Raw genomic sequence first — 11,851 nt, forward strand, 5'->3', positions numbered from 1 at the left:
TACAGGCGTTCTAACCTAAAAATAAATAAAGGGTGAAGAAAAAGTCAGACGTTTACTGGCAAACTATAAATATTTAAAAAAACAAAACAAAACAGTTCTTCAGACTAAAGAGAGAGCTCAAACAATATTGTGGAAGTTCTGAGGCTCCGAGTTTCACATCCAGCACCCATGCAAAAAGCTGGGTGTGGTGATACGCCATTGTGATCTCAGTGCTGGGGAGGTGGGGCAGGCAGATCTCTGAGGCTCACAAGCTAGCCTGCCTCGCTTAGTTGGTGACTTCCAGGTCCCAGTGAGAGACAGTCTCCCAAGGGGGACAGGGAGAGGGGGAGCTGGAGCCACTGCATGGCTGTGGAGCCTTCTGGCAGCTCCTGTTGCAGATGGTTCAGACCAACCATAACTGTAGCCCCCGGGTCTCTTAACACCCTCATGTGTCTGCCCACACAGGTACAGTGCATATACTTGAAAACCTTTTTTTTTTTTTTTTAAGTTACTGCTGAGAAGCACCCGAAGCTGGCCTTTAACCTTCACGAGCATGCGTATGCTCACAACACAAATAAGGGGAAAAAAGTAAAAACCATATTTTCCCATCTGTCACAGATAGGTGAATTTGTATACTCGAGATAGATAGGCTTTTCCTAGGCTGAGAAATCTTGGCTAGCTGGGCACTTGGGGGGCGGGGGGCAGAGGCAGGTGGATCTCTGAGTTTGAGGCCAGCCTGGTCTACAGAGAGAGTTCCATGACAGCCAGGACTACATAGTGAGATCCTATTTAGATAGATAGATAGATAGATAGATAGACAGACAGACAGACAGACAGACAGACAGACAGACAGACAGGCAGACAGACATCTTGACTGAGTATTTGATCCTGTGGTTCCTAGAGCATCTCCAGCATTTTAGACTTGACCAGTATTTTCATTTTTATAATTGTCAAGGCTGAGGTGTTGGTGCCACATTGAGTAAGTATGGGGTATAGTGTGCTTAGGAACCATTTCAGAGATTCCTGGGATTCTCCAGCATGGAGCTATAAACATACCTCAGTGAGGAGAGGCACTCACCAGCATCCCCAATGACCTGAGTTTGAAGCACGGATCCCACAGGATGGCAGGAGAGAACCAGCTCTCACTTGTCCTCTGACTACCACACACTGACCTGCTCTCACACAAGGTAGATATTAAGGATGTTTAAAAGGAAACATCGTAGCACAATAGAATTCAAAGGTAAACTAATTTGATACATGCCAAGGACCAAGGGATAACAGCAGGAAAACACTGTCTTTTTGTTTTTTCATTTTCCTGTAATCAAAGGTTATGTTTCTGTTAAGAGCAGAAAAATTACATCCAGTAAAACAGCCGTTTGTCACATGCCATTGTCTGGAATCTGAGCTGACGTATGTTGTTGGGCTGAGTTCCTTGGCTTTGTGGGTTGTGCCAGCATGCTCGGGGCACGTGTTCAGATCCAGACTGCAGTGAGAGGCAACGGCGCAGCACAGGGTCGCAGTGCCTGAGTGGTCAGCCTTGTCTTTCAAGATGGGCACGGCCTCATCTTGCCACACTCAGTTTTACGTGTGGCTCACAATTTAAAGACGCTGTGCCTTTAAAGACTTGAGACTTAGAACGAGGGAGTCCTCGTGCTCTTTGGCTCTGGTTCCCACTCTTCTAAATAAGAAACGCCTCACTTTTTATTTCCCCTTTTGCCCTGCTTGCGAAGAAACTCAGGAAAAAGTCTCTTATTCAGCTGCCGTGCTTTCCTCGGCCAGGGTTACTGCGCTCCAATCTCAATGTGTGCTCGGGGGTCAGGAGGAAATACACGCCTTAAGTCCATCTTGGGAGAAAAGCCAAACAAAAAAGGAAAGGCTAATTGTGTGGTTCCGGAGGTAAGAGGCTCCAAGCAGAAGAGCGGGAGATTCCAACAGAGGCCACAGCCCCTGGGAAAGTACAGGGATTCTCAGATCAAGTGTGCCAGTGCCTAGAGTTTTGGGAAAGTCTGCCCCTGATTGGAATACGATTTTTCAAAGAAAATAGAAGGAAGTAAAAGAGGTCTTTCAGCTCATGAATAAAGCAAAGAGCTCAGAAGAGCAGAAGATGAGAGTATGTGTGCAGGTGATGCCCCTGAGTTCTGGTCACAGGTACTCTTAACTCCTCCCACATCCCAGCCTTTGCTAAGGAGCTGAAGGGGGGGTGGGGATCAGTTTTGTCAGCTGTGTTGCCCAAAAGGTTTCTGAGGATGACAAAGATGGCCTGTGGTTAGATCTTAGCACTGAAAGCTCACTGTCTTGGGGAAGATAGTCTCTGACCCTCAGTGGTGGTAGATGTCATATAAGTTAAACAGCAGTAGCCACCACCAAGTGGCTCTACCTGCTCCTGGGGGCATTTCACTATGGCTGGCTTCACTGTTCTAATTCCCCGTTGCCCGAACCCTCTGTAGAAGATCACCAAACTTCTGGATTCTCCTGAGCTGCCAGATGTACCCCTGGGTGGAAATGGGGATCCATCCCATTCCTAGGGCTGCTGACTTGAGTGGAAATCGTCAGGAGGAATGTGGACCTGACACAGCAGCTAGCCGGATAGGACAGATATGACACAGACCCACTGCTCACTGAGAACCAGAGCAGATGCCACAAGCCCTCCTCAGGCTGGCTGTACCTACCTGCACATGGTCACAACCCACTGCCGTGGCAGCCTCAGGAACTGCCCTGCCTGAGGCCACTCAAGCTGAGGGAGGCACTAGGGAGGAGCTGGGCTGGGCAAGAAGAGTCTCTTGTGAGAATCAGTTGCATTCTGCCTTAGAATCTTTGAAAATTGCCCTGTAATAAGGGAGGGGAGCTGAGGGTTTCCAGCTCCTATGTTCTAAGGAAATGAGTAAGTGTGTGCCGAAAGCTCTTGTAGCAGGATAAGGACTGGAAACAACCTAAGTTTCCAACAGCTGGGAGACCGGCTGATTCATCGTGGGACAGATAGTATACAGTTAAGGACTAATCCCTTTAGAAAGATAAGCTACCAGGTGAGTAAACACGTTAAGAAAGCAATGCAGAAATGGATTTTGGTTTTGTTCTCTTTAGTTTTTAATCAGTTGCTCATATAGCCCAGGCTGGTCTTGAACTCATTACAAAGCTGAGGATGACCTTGAACGTCTGATCCTCCTGGCTCTACTGTCTAAGTGCTGGGATCAGATGCATGCCCCACCATGCCCATCGTGGGGTTATTTTTAAAACTGAACTTTCTGGATTACCTCTTAAGTTGCTCGAAAGACAATGTGAAGTTTCTGACTGTGATGTTTCTCCTGATGTCAACATCATAACTGTTGTAGTTGTCAGCCGTCTTCCCACTGGTGATCTTTCTCCTAGTCTGACACCCACCTTTCCCCCCACACACCACATTTAACTTTTTTGTTGTTGTTTGTTTTTCTGTGTAGCCCTGACTGTCCTCGAATTCATTCTGTAGACCAGGCTGGCCTCAAACTCAGAGATCCACCTGCCTCTGCCTCCTAAATGCTGGGACTAAAGGTATGCGCCACCACCGCCCAGCTTTTTTTAGTGAATATTTTTTAAAGTTGTGTGGTGTGTGTGTGTGTGTGTGTGTGTGTGTGTGTGCATGTGTGTGTGTGTGTGTGTATGTGTGTATTCTCCTTCCACTGTGGATTTCAGGGATCAATTTGTCAAACTTGTATGGCAAAGGTGCCTTTACAGATGGAGCCATTTCATAGCCCAATATTTTTGGTTTTTTTCTCAAGTTTGTGTAGCAGGCTAGGAATACACCCCAGTTGATATCAAGTCCTAGATAGGATCCCTAACACCATATAAACTGATGTATTGTATGCCCATAATCCAGGCACTAAAAAGGAGGAGGAAATCAGAAGACAAAAGTCATCCTCCACTATACTATAAATAAAGTTTATATAGAAAAGCATTTGGGGGCTGGAGAGATGGCTCAGTGGATAAGGGGACTGAGTGCTCTTCCAGAGGTGATGAGTTCAATTCCCAGTGATACTGGGTCTCAGTCAGTTCATCCCAGCAACCACATTATGGCTCACAACCATTTACAATGGAATTGGATGCCCTATTCTGGTGTGTCTGAAGACAGCGACAGTGTACTCATACACATAAAGTAAAATAAAATAATTCTTTAAAAAAAACACACATTTGGAATTGTTAAAGATAATGATATGATCAGAGCTACTACCTAGCAAGGCCTAAAATGTTTTTTTTTTTAAGTTTTTAGTGTGTTCTAGTTTTTCTGTTTATCATGTCACATAAATTTTTTTAAGTATAAAATTACATTTTGTATGTTTCCATGTCACATAATATTAAAACACTGGGAAAAAATAATCTTCAAAACTGGTTGGTGCCCTCTGATTGTCTCTTGTGTGGCTGTGCTGTGGTCACTTGCTCATTTGCACTTAAGACAGAGCTCAACAAGAGGGACTACATCTTCCTGGTCCCCGACTGGATCACGAGCCACAGGAGCAGGCAGCAGAGGAAGCACTCGGTCTTGGCAGTCTCCTTCAGCATGAGGAAACCCCAGGCTTGCATTTCCTGCTTAGTGACCCAAGAAAAAGACGGGAGCCTGTAGTCTCAGGGCTAACTCACATCTGTCACTGACTCTGGCCAGAAACGTGAATTTTGCTAGTTGGCAAGATTGATGAGCTAGGCCTTTAGGTGGTTTCCCAAAGAGAAGTCAGGGCCCCACAATCCAGAAGAGGGAGCAGATGCTAAGCAGGTCAAACTGAGCATCAGAGGCTGTCCCCGAGGTCAGCTTTTACTTTCCATTTCTTCTCACCCGTGTAAGTTTCCTGATATTGGAGCCAGCACAGAGCCTGGCATATAGCAGGGGCCCAGTAATATAAAGGAATAGATGCGAGTGTTAGTGAAACAAAGTCCTTTATCTAGGTGGGGTTTTTTTTGAGTCAGGATAGTTTGCACTGCAAATAACCGAAATTTTGTTTAACACAAAAGCATGTTTGTTTGTTCGAGGCTAGTGAACCCTGGGAGCCAGACATGATTTGATGAGCATTCTGTCTCTGCCAATGTCCTGTCAGCTTTCATTGTACCACAAGTTTTAAGCATCGCATCTACACCTCACACCATCTAAAATAGAGGGTAGAGCAGAATCCCAGAACTCCCAGCAAAAGCCCCGAGATTCAGTGAGGACTAGATAAGGGCACATTTCCACCTCTGAGCCAGCCTTTAGAGGCCGGGTCATTGGTTGGTTTTGCCTAGATCTTATGCCTCATCCTAAGACGGGAGGTATGAGCAGCGAGAGCCAACTTCTCTAATCGTGGAGCCCTGTAAGAAATGAAGGGTCTGAGGAAGGGAGAAAGCATCCTGTGGACTGGGAAAATGATCAACAGGAAGGAACCTGGCCCAATTGAAAACAGAATTGTGTGGTGTAGACTGGGATGCAAGACAGAGCAGTGCCTGAGGGAGCAGCCGTCATACATCACACAGGAAGCTTCGGGGGTGGGGGGGCAGCAGAGGAGGAGAGGGGCGGAACGCAGGGAGGAGCATCCCTCCTTGAGATGCTGGCAGCACAGAGCGCCATCTGTGAGTTACCCCAGCTGATGCTTACACCGCAAGGTGAGTGTCAACATCATCATGCTTCATAAACAACCCAGAGGTTTCTTGGCCCCAGCTTGTCTAGCTCTGAGACCTGCATCCAGCCAGGATGTAGTGATGAACGGGGTGAGCCATGGTCCTGTGTGCACTGTAGCTATGAGTTCTGCAGACCATAGAGATGATGAAGAATGTACATTAAATTATTTCATTTTCTCCATGAGACAAGCATTACTATATTCACATCTTACAGACAATGGAGGCATACACAATGGAGGCATACACAACTTGCAGTGCTAGTTAGCGGTGACACCTGACAATTTGCCCTGGCTGTCCCCCACTTGGCCTGCCTTTGTTCCTACTGTGTTATGTGAGCTGCCATCCTCACAGCATTTGCTGAGTGCATGTTCCATCCTGAACTCTTTTATGTGCACTTAAGACGGTTGCCTTAAGCTTAATCAGGTTCTATCTAATCAAGTTATTGAGAAGGGCTCTGTTTAGGAGTCGAGCCCCAGAACCCTTAGTCCAGAGATGCTGCTGTTCCTGACCTGTGTCTGAGCATCCCCGTGGGGAAGTGGCCTGGCTGCCTCCCCAAAATGCTGACAGCACAACCTTTGGCAGGGGCAGGCAGAGCCCCATGCTGCAGTTGGCTGAGAGCCCAGTCAGAGGGACTGAGCCAGCATGGAGTGAGCAGCTGCAGAGCCTGGGCCCCTGGGGCCTCCAGGCACCCCTGCTTAATGCCTGGATGCTGTTCACTGCTGTCAGAGCCAAAGTCACGGGTCAACTGTTAGGACCCTCGGGTCCCAGTCTTGGCTTGGTAACTGAGGTACTGTAGGATCTGAGGTAACTTGTATAGCCTTCATTGGGCCTTAGTTTCCTGGAAGCTAAGTTAATATCACCTATGATCAGCGGGCCATGTAAGGTTGCCCCTCCTAGAAACTCAGACTCTTATCTGTTTAGAATCTCTCCTGGTGCCAGGTGCTGCTGGGCATTAGAGCACAGAATCAAGCTGAGCTGACCCCTGCCTTCAAGCCACTCCCAGTTGGTTAGACGTCAGAGAAGCGGTAGACCCAGAATGGTAAGTTGGATACTCTACAGGGGATGTCCTAGGCTGCAGGGCTCATTGACAGAGCAACTGACTCCCTGAGGCAGCCTGGAAAACACCCAAGCTGAAGGACACAGAGCCGATCGTACAATGAATCTTCAGAAGGGATCTATGTGCATTGGTGGTGGTGGGACAGCTTCTGTAATGGCCTAAGGACAGATTAGACCGAGTACAGAGAAGAGAGTGGGCATCAAGCACGTGATAGTGAGAAGAGTAGATGTGGTTATACAGGAAACAAGGCTCAAAGCGCAGGTAGAAGGCAGCGGGATGAGATGAGCTATAGCCTCTAGGGCTAGAAAAACCAGAGAGCAGGACTCTGGAGTCCCAGCTGGGCCCACACGCATCTTCCTCCCTTCCCTGGAGCTCTGCTCTCTTAGGCCACCTCTACTCTTCACAGATGAAGTTCTTCACAGAGCTCATCCTCACACCTCACTTAACCATCCTCTGGGTTTCCCTGGGCACTTAGGAAGATAGCAGAGACACAAAGAGCCCATCGGGTGGAACAGAAAGAGTGAGTGTGTTGGCCTCTGGAGAGCAAACACTCGTGAGGGCATCTGGGAACCTGAATCTGACCAGGAGACAGAGGCTAACACATGACTATGGCTGGGATGGTTATTTATAACTATTATTTTTTTGGATTGTAGACAAATAGAAGTAGCCAGAGAACTTTGTAACAGGGAGGGGGTGGTCTTTCCTGGACAGTCAGGGAAGGCATCCCTAAACGATGTGCATTTTGAGGTTGTGAGGGTGTGGTTTATTGAACCAGTTGGGGTTGGGGTGCGCTCAAGCAGCCTGTAAGGGAACTGGGGCCAACACTTGGGTCTTTCCTGCCTTTACCTCAGGCCTGTTGCCTCCCAGGGCCCTACCATCAGGATTCTCCTACCATTCAAAACCAAAATTCAAGAATTTTCCCCATTTGGTCTTGCATGTCAGAGAGGTCGGGCCCACTCCCTATATCCAGGCCAACAGAAACCTGGCAAGTGTGAGTGATGTGTCATGTAGAGTCAGGACCAAGACAAGAACCCATGTCTCATAGTCCGATGAGGTCATGGAGGAAAACCACTCTTCTCGGGTTTGCGTGGGCCATGACACATACCCAAGGAGCTTTCCTGGAAAACAGTCTCCCCAGGGAGATAGGAAAGTCCCAGAAATAGACTCACTCAGGGACCATTTTATTCTGAGCCTGAGAGTGCCCAGATGCACCACACTGCTGTACTCTCCGTCTTTCGGTAGCCCAGGGCAGACACCCACTCTGTGGCTCTTACTACCCTAACTGAAATAAAGGGTTGTTAACCCCACACTGTAGAGGACCTACCCAGGTCCTTTGACCAATCAAGAGGAAGGTGAGTGCATCATCACAGAGCCCTGAACCTGTGGGCAACTTCAAGTCATCACCCCTGGATACTCATGCCCTGAAGTGGGAGGTTTGTGCCCTAAGCGTTTCAATCCCATTTAGGGACCTCTAGGTCCAAGCAGAGGAGTCTAGATGTTTGGGAAGAAAGACCTGATGAGGGTCTGACAAAAGGAAGATCCCCAGATGCTCAGACCCAAGGGAGGAGGTTCCAACAATAGTGTCATGGTCAGGAGGACATTCCAGGTAAAGCCCTGCATGTCTCTGGTGACATACATTTGCTGTGTCCACACAGCATCCACAGCCCCTTTCATTTTCAGAGCTCTTGTCCCTAGATTGACTCATATGTCCCCTACTGACCCCAAGGAGGCCTTATGAAACACCAGTGATTGAAATGAGAGCTGCCCAAGGCTACTCTGAGAGGGACACATCTGGAACCACATCTGTCCCCTTGTGCCTTCCCCAGACCTGAGCCTTTTCTGCACCTTCAGTCTGCTCTTGAAGCACCCTATGCCGGGTGAGAGGTCCCAACCTCTACGGGCTTCTGCTGTAACAGCAGAGTATGTTACCAGAGCACAGCTACCCTGCCGGAGTCTGACTTTCTGAAAGAGACTTGTCCAGGGAGGTGGAGGGAACCGGAGGCTTTGAACTGCTTCCTTCAAGTGGATGAACTTGAAACTGTGACTCTCAAAATGCTTCTTTAAAAAAATTTTTGAGGGGGCTAGAGAGATGGCTCAGCGGTTAAGAGCACTGACTGCTCTTCCAGAGGTCCTGAGTTCAAATCCCAGCAACCACATTATGGCTCACAACCATCCGTAATGAGATCTGATGTCCTCTTCTGGAGTGTCTGAAGACAGCTACAGTATATTCACATATAATAAATAAATAAATCTTAAAAAAATGTTTTTTTGAGCTGGGCAGACGATTTCTCTGTATAGCCCTGGCTGTCCTGGAATTCACTCTGTAGACCAGGCTGCCCTCAAACTCAGAAATCCTCCTGCCTCTGCCGCCCAAGTGCTGGGACTAAAGGCGTGCGCCACCACTGCCTGGCTAAAGTGCTTCTCTTTTTACTTGTTTTGTTTTGGCTTCTCTGTGTAGCTCTGGCTGTCTTGAAGCTGGCTCTGTAGACCCAGCTAGCCTCAGACTCAGATCCACCTGCCTCTGCCTCCTACATACTGGGATTAAAGACATTAAAGATGTGCATCACTGTGCCCAAGTCGTTTTATTTTTATTTGTGTGTACGTGTGTACATGACTGCAGGAGCCTCATGCCTTGAATCACCCTGGATCCAGAGTGACAGGTGGTTGTGCTGGGAACTGAACTCCAGCCCTCTGCAAAGTGCAGTGCATACTCTTAAACACAGAGCCATCTCTCCAGCCCCTAAGGGCTGCAAGAGCTGAGGAAAAAAAAAATGTTTACCCAGCAGCGCAAGGAAGGAGAACTACCACTCAACTGATCTATTCAAGTATGGGTGACTTGGAGCCCAGACTTTGACAGGCTTACAGGTTTGGGGGAGGTAAAAGCACGCTCCCACAGGCTCAATGTAGAATGAAAAACAAAACAGCAAATAGGGGAGTCAGGCATTTTGAGGGTCAGCCAGCTCCTAAGGGGAAGGGAAGTCCAAAGAGGAGCACACAATGCAGACTGGCCCTGAGGGATGGATGGGGAGAGCTCACCAACCAACCAGGGAATAGTGCATTTCAAAAGAGGAAACTAAAACCAAAAGAACTGTATCCCACTACACCCCACTCTTAAATATTCATTTGTTTATTTTTTTTCTGGTTTTTTGAGACAGGGTTTTTCTGTGTAGTCCTGGCTGTCCTGGAACTCACTCTGTAGACCAGGCTGGCTTCAAGCTCTGAAATCCACCTGCCTCTGTCTCCCAAGTGCTGGGATCAAAGGCGTGCGCCACCACCGCCCGGCTATGTATTTGTTTTTTGAGACAGAGTCTCACTAAGTATCTCTGACTTGCCTGGAACCCACTATGTAGATCAGGCTGGTCTCAAACCCAAAGAAATCCTCCTGCCTCTGCCTCCTGAGTGCTGGTATTAAATGCAGATGCCACCATGCCAGGCCAGATTCAGCTTTAAAAGTCTGTTTTTAATTACATTTTATTTCTTTTGTAGAGTAGGGGCACATATTGCCACAGCATATATGTGGAGGCTCTGACCTCCACAGGAATGCACAAGCACAGGCATACACCATAAATAAATAAAAATGTAACTTAGAATATTTTGTAAGATTTGGAGTTTAGTAAATATTAGAAATCTTAAGGCAGGAAAGTAGCACTTATACTAGTAATTATTTCCAATTTAAACAAACTCAAAATAGAGGCTCAGAGGCTGAGGTATGCACAAGACTCCAAGTTCAATCCTCGGTACCATGAAAACCGAAACGAAACAGACTTAGGAGAGCAAGCAGAATGTCCAACATATCCATCTCCATCCGGGAAACCAAACCAGTAGCATCCATATGTCATCACCCGATGTGGAGGACAATAAACCCCAAGACCATGAAGGTAAGTGGAGAAGCTGGAGAGACCCAGGAACTCCACTGGCTCAGCTGCAGTGGGAGTCTACCCTTATCTGGCCAGCCAGAAGTTGACACAATGAAACTGTCAGGCCACTGCCGCAAACCCTCACAGCCTGTCCGTAAAGCAACAGAGCTGGAAGGAAGTTAAGCCCAGGTCTGACTGGAGAGCCCTTGGCTGCTGCAGCACCGGGCAGGGAGCCAAGGCTCTCCTTTCCCATCCTGGACTCCAAGGTTGAGCCAGTTAGAGAGAAGCAGCCAGTCACCAGCCAGAGCGGGCTATGGACCAGCCAGATAATGCAGAGGGCTCAGGCAAAGAAGTACCCAGCAGCCTTTCAGCATTAGGCAAGACTCCAGAAAAGACTTTGCACCCTCATGGGAGGAGAGGTGAGGACAAGGAGACCAGGCTCCATCTCCCAGCAGCCCTTGGCATGAGTGGGACTCCCTCATCAGCCAAGTACCTCTGTGCCTGTCTCCTTTTCCCCCAATACCCCTACCTGGAAAACCATGATTTTAAGATTATTCGAACTACCAAGACCTCTACTTTAACTATCCCCTTTTCAACTCCACCATGACACAGGAGGCAAACAGAGACCCCACAGAGGCAGAGGGCCTACCCACAGACAGAACAAACACCTGGTCCAGTTCTCCTCCAGCCTCATTAATAGGCCTTACAATCGAAAGACCTACCCCTGAACGTATACAGGAGTGTAGCAGCAAGTTGTCTTAGTTGGCGTTCTGCTGGTATGACGAGACACTGACTAAGAGCAATTTGGGGGAGGAAAGAGGTTGTCTTACAGGTCACAGGCCCTATCAAGGGAAGCCAGGGCAGGAACCTGAAGTCGGGAACTGAAGCCGAGGTCATGGAGGAGTGTTGCTTACTGGCTTGTGGTCCACGCTTTGCTCAGCCCGCTCAGTCCGGGAATGGCACTACCCACAGTGGTGCCAAAGTGGGCTGGGCACCCCTAGTTCAATCAGTAATCAAGAAAACGCTCAAAGATTTGCCAACAGGTCACTTAAAATTCCCTCTTTCCAGATGACTCTAACTTGTGTCACGCTGACAGAAAGAAAGAAAGAAAGAAAGAAAGAAAGAGAGAGAGAGAGAAAGAAAGAAGAGAAAAAAAGAAAGAAAGAACAAAAACCAACCCCCCAACCTACCCTGAATAACTAACCCCTTGCCAACTTCACACACAGATTTATCACTATTAAGCAATAGTCTTGCCGGACGGTGGTGGCGCACGCTTTTAATCCCAGCACTTGGGAGGCAGAGGCAGGTGGATCTCTGAGTTCGAGGACAGCCTGGTCTACAGAGTGAG

General features: G+C 48.1%; 1 long non-coding RNA gene across 1 annotated transcript; it reads left to right on the top strand.

The window, feature by feature from the left end:
• The first annotated feature begins 279 nt into the window (after positions 1-279).
• On the top strand, positions 280-2,087 carry LOC116096687. The gene is made up of 2 exons (XR_004121082.1): positions 280-444; positions 1,759-2,087. It is a non-coding gene; the product is annotated as an uncharacterized LOC116096687 (long non-coding RNA).
• The last annotated feature ends 9,764 nt before the right edge of the window (positions 2,088-11,851 follow it).

The sequence above is a fragment of the Mastomys coucha genome, unplaced genomic scaffold (assembly GCF_008632895.1).
Source record: "Mastomys coucha isolate ucsf_1 unplaced genomic scaffold, UCSF_Mcou_1 pScaffold18, whole genome shotgun sequence".
Classification (NCBI taxonomy): domain Eukaryota; kingdom Metazoa; phylum Chordata; class Mammalia; order Rodentia; family Muridae; genus Mastomys; species Mastomys coucha.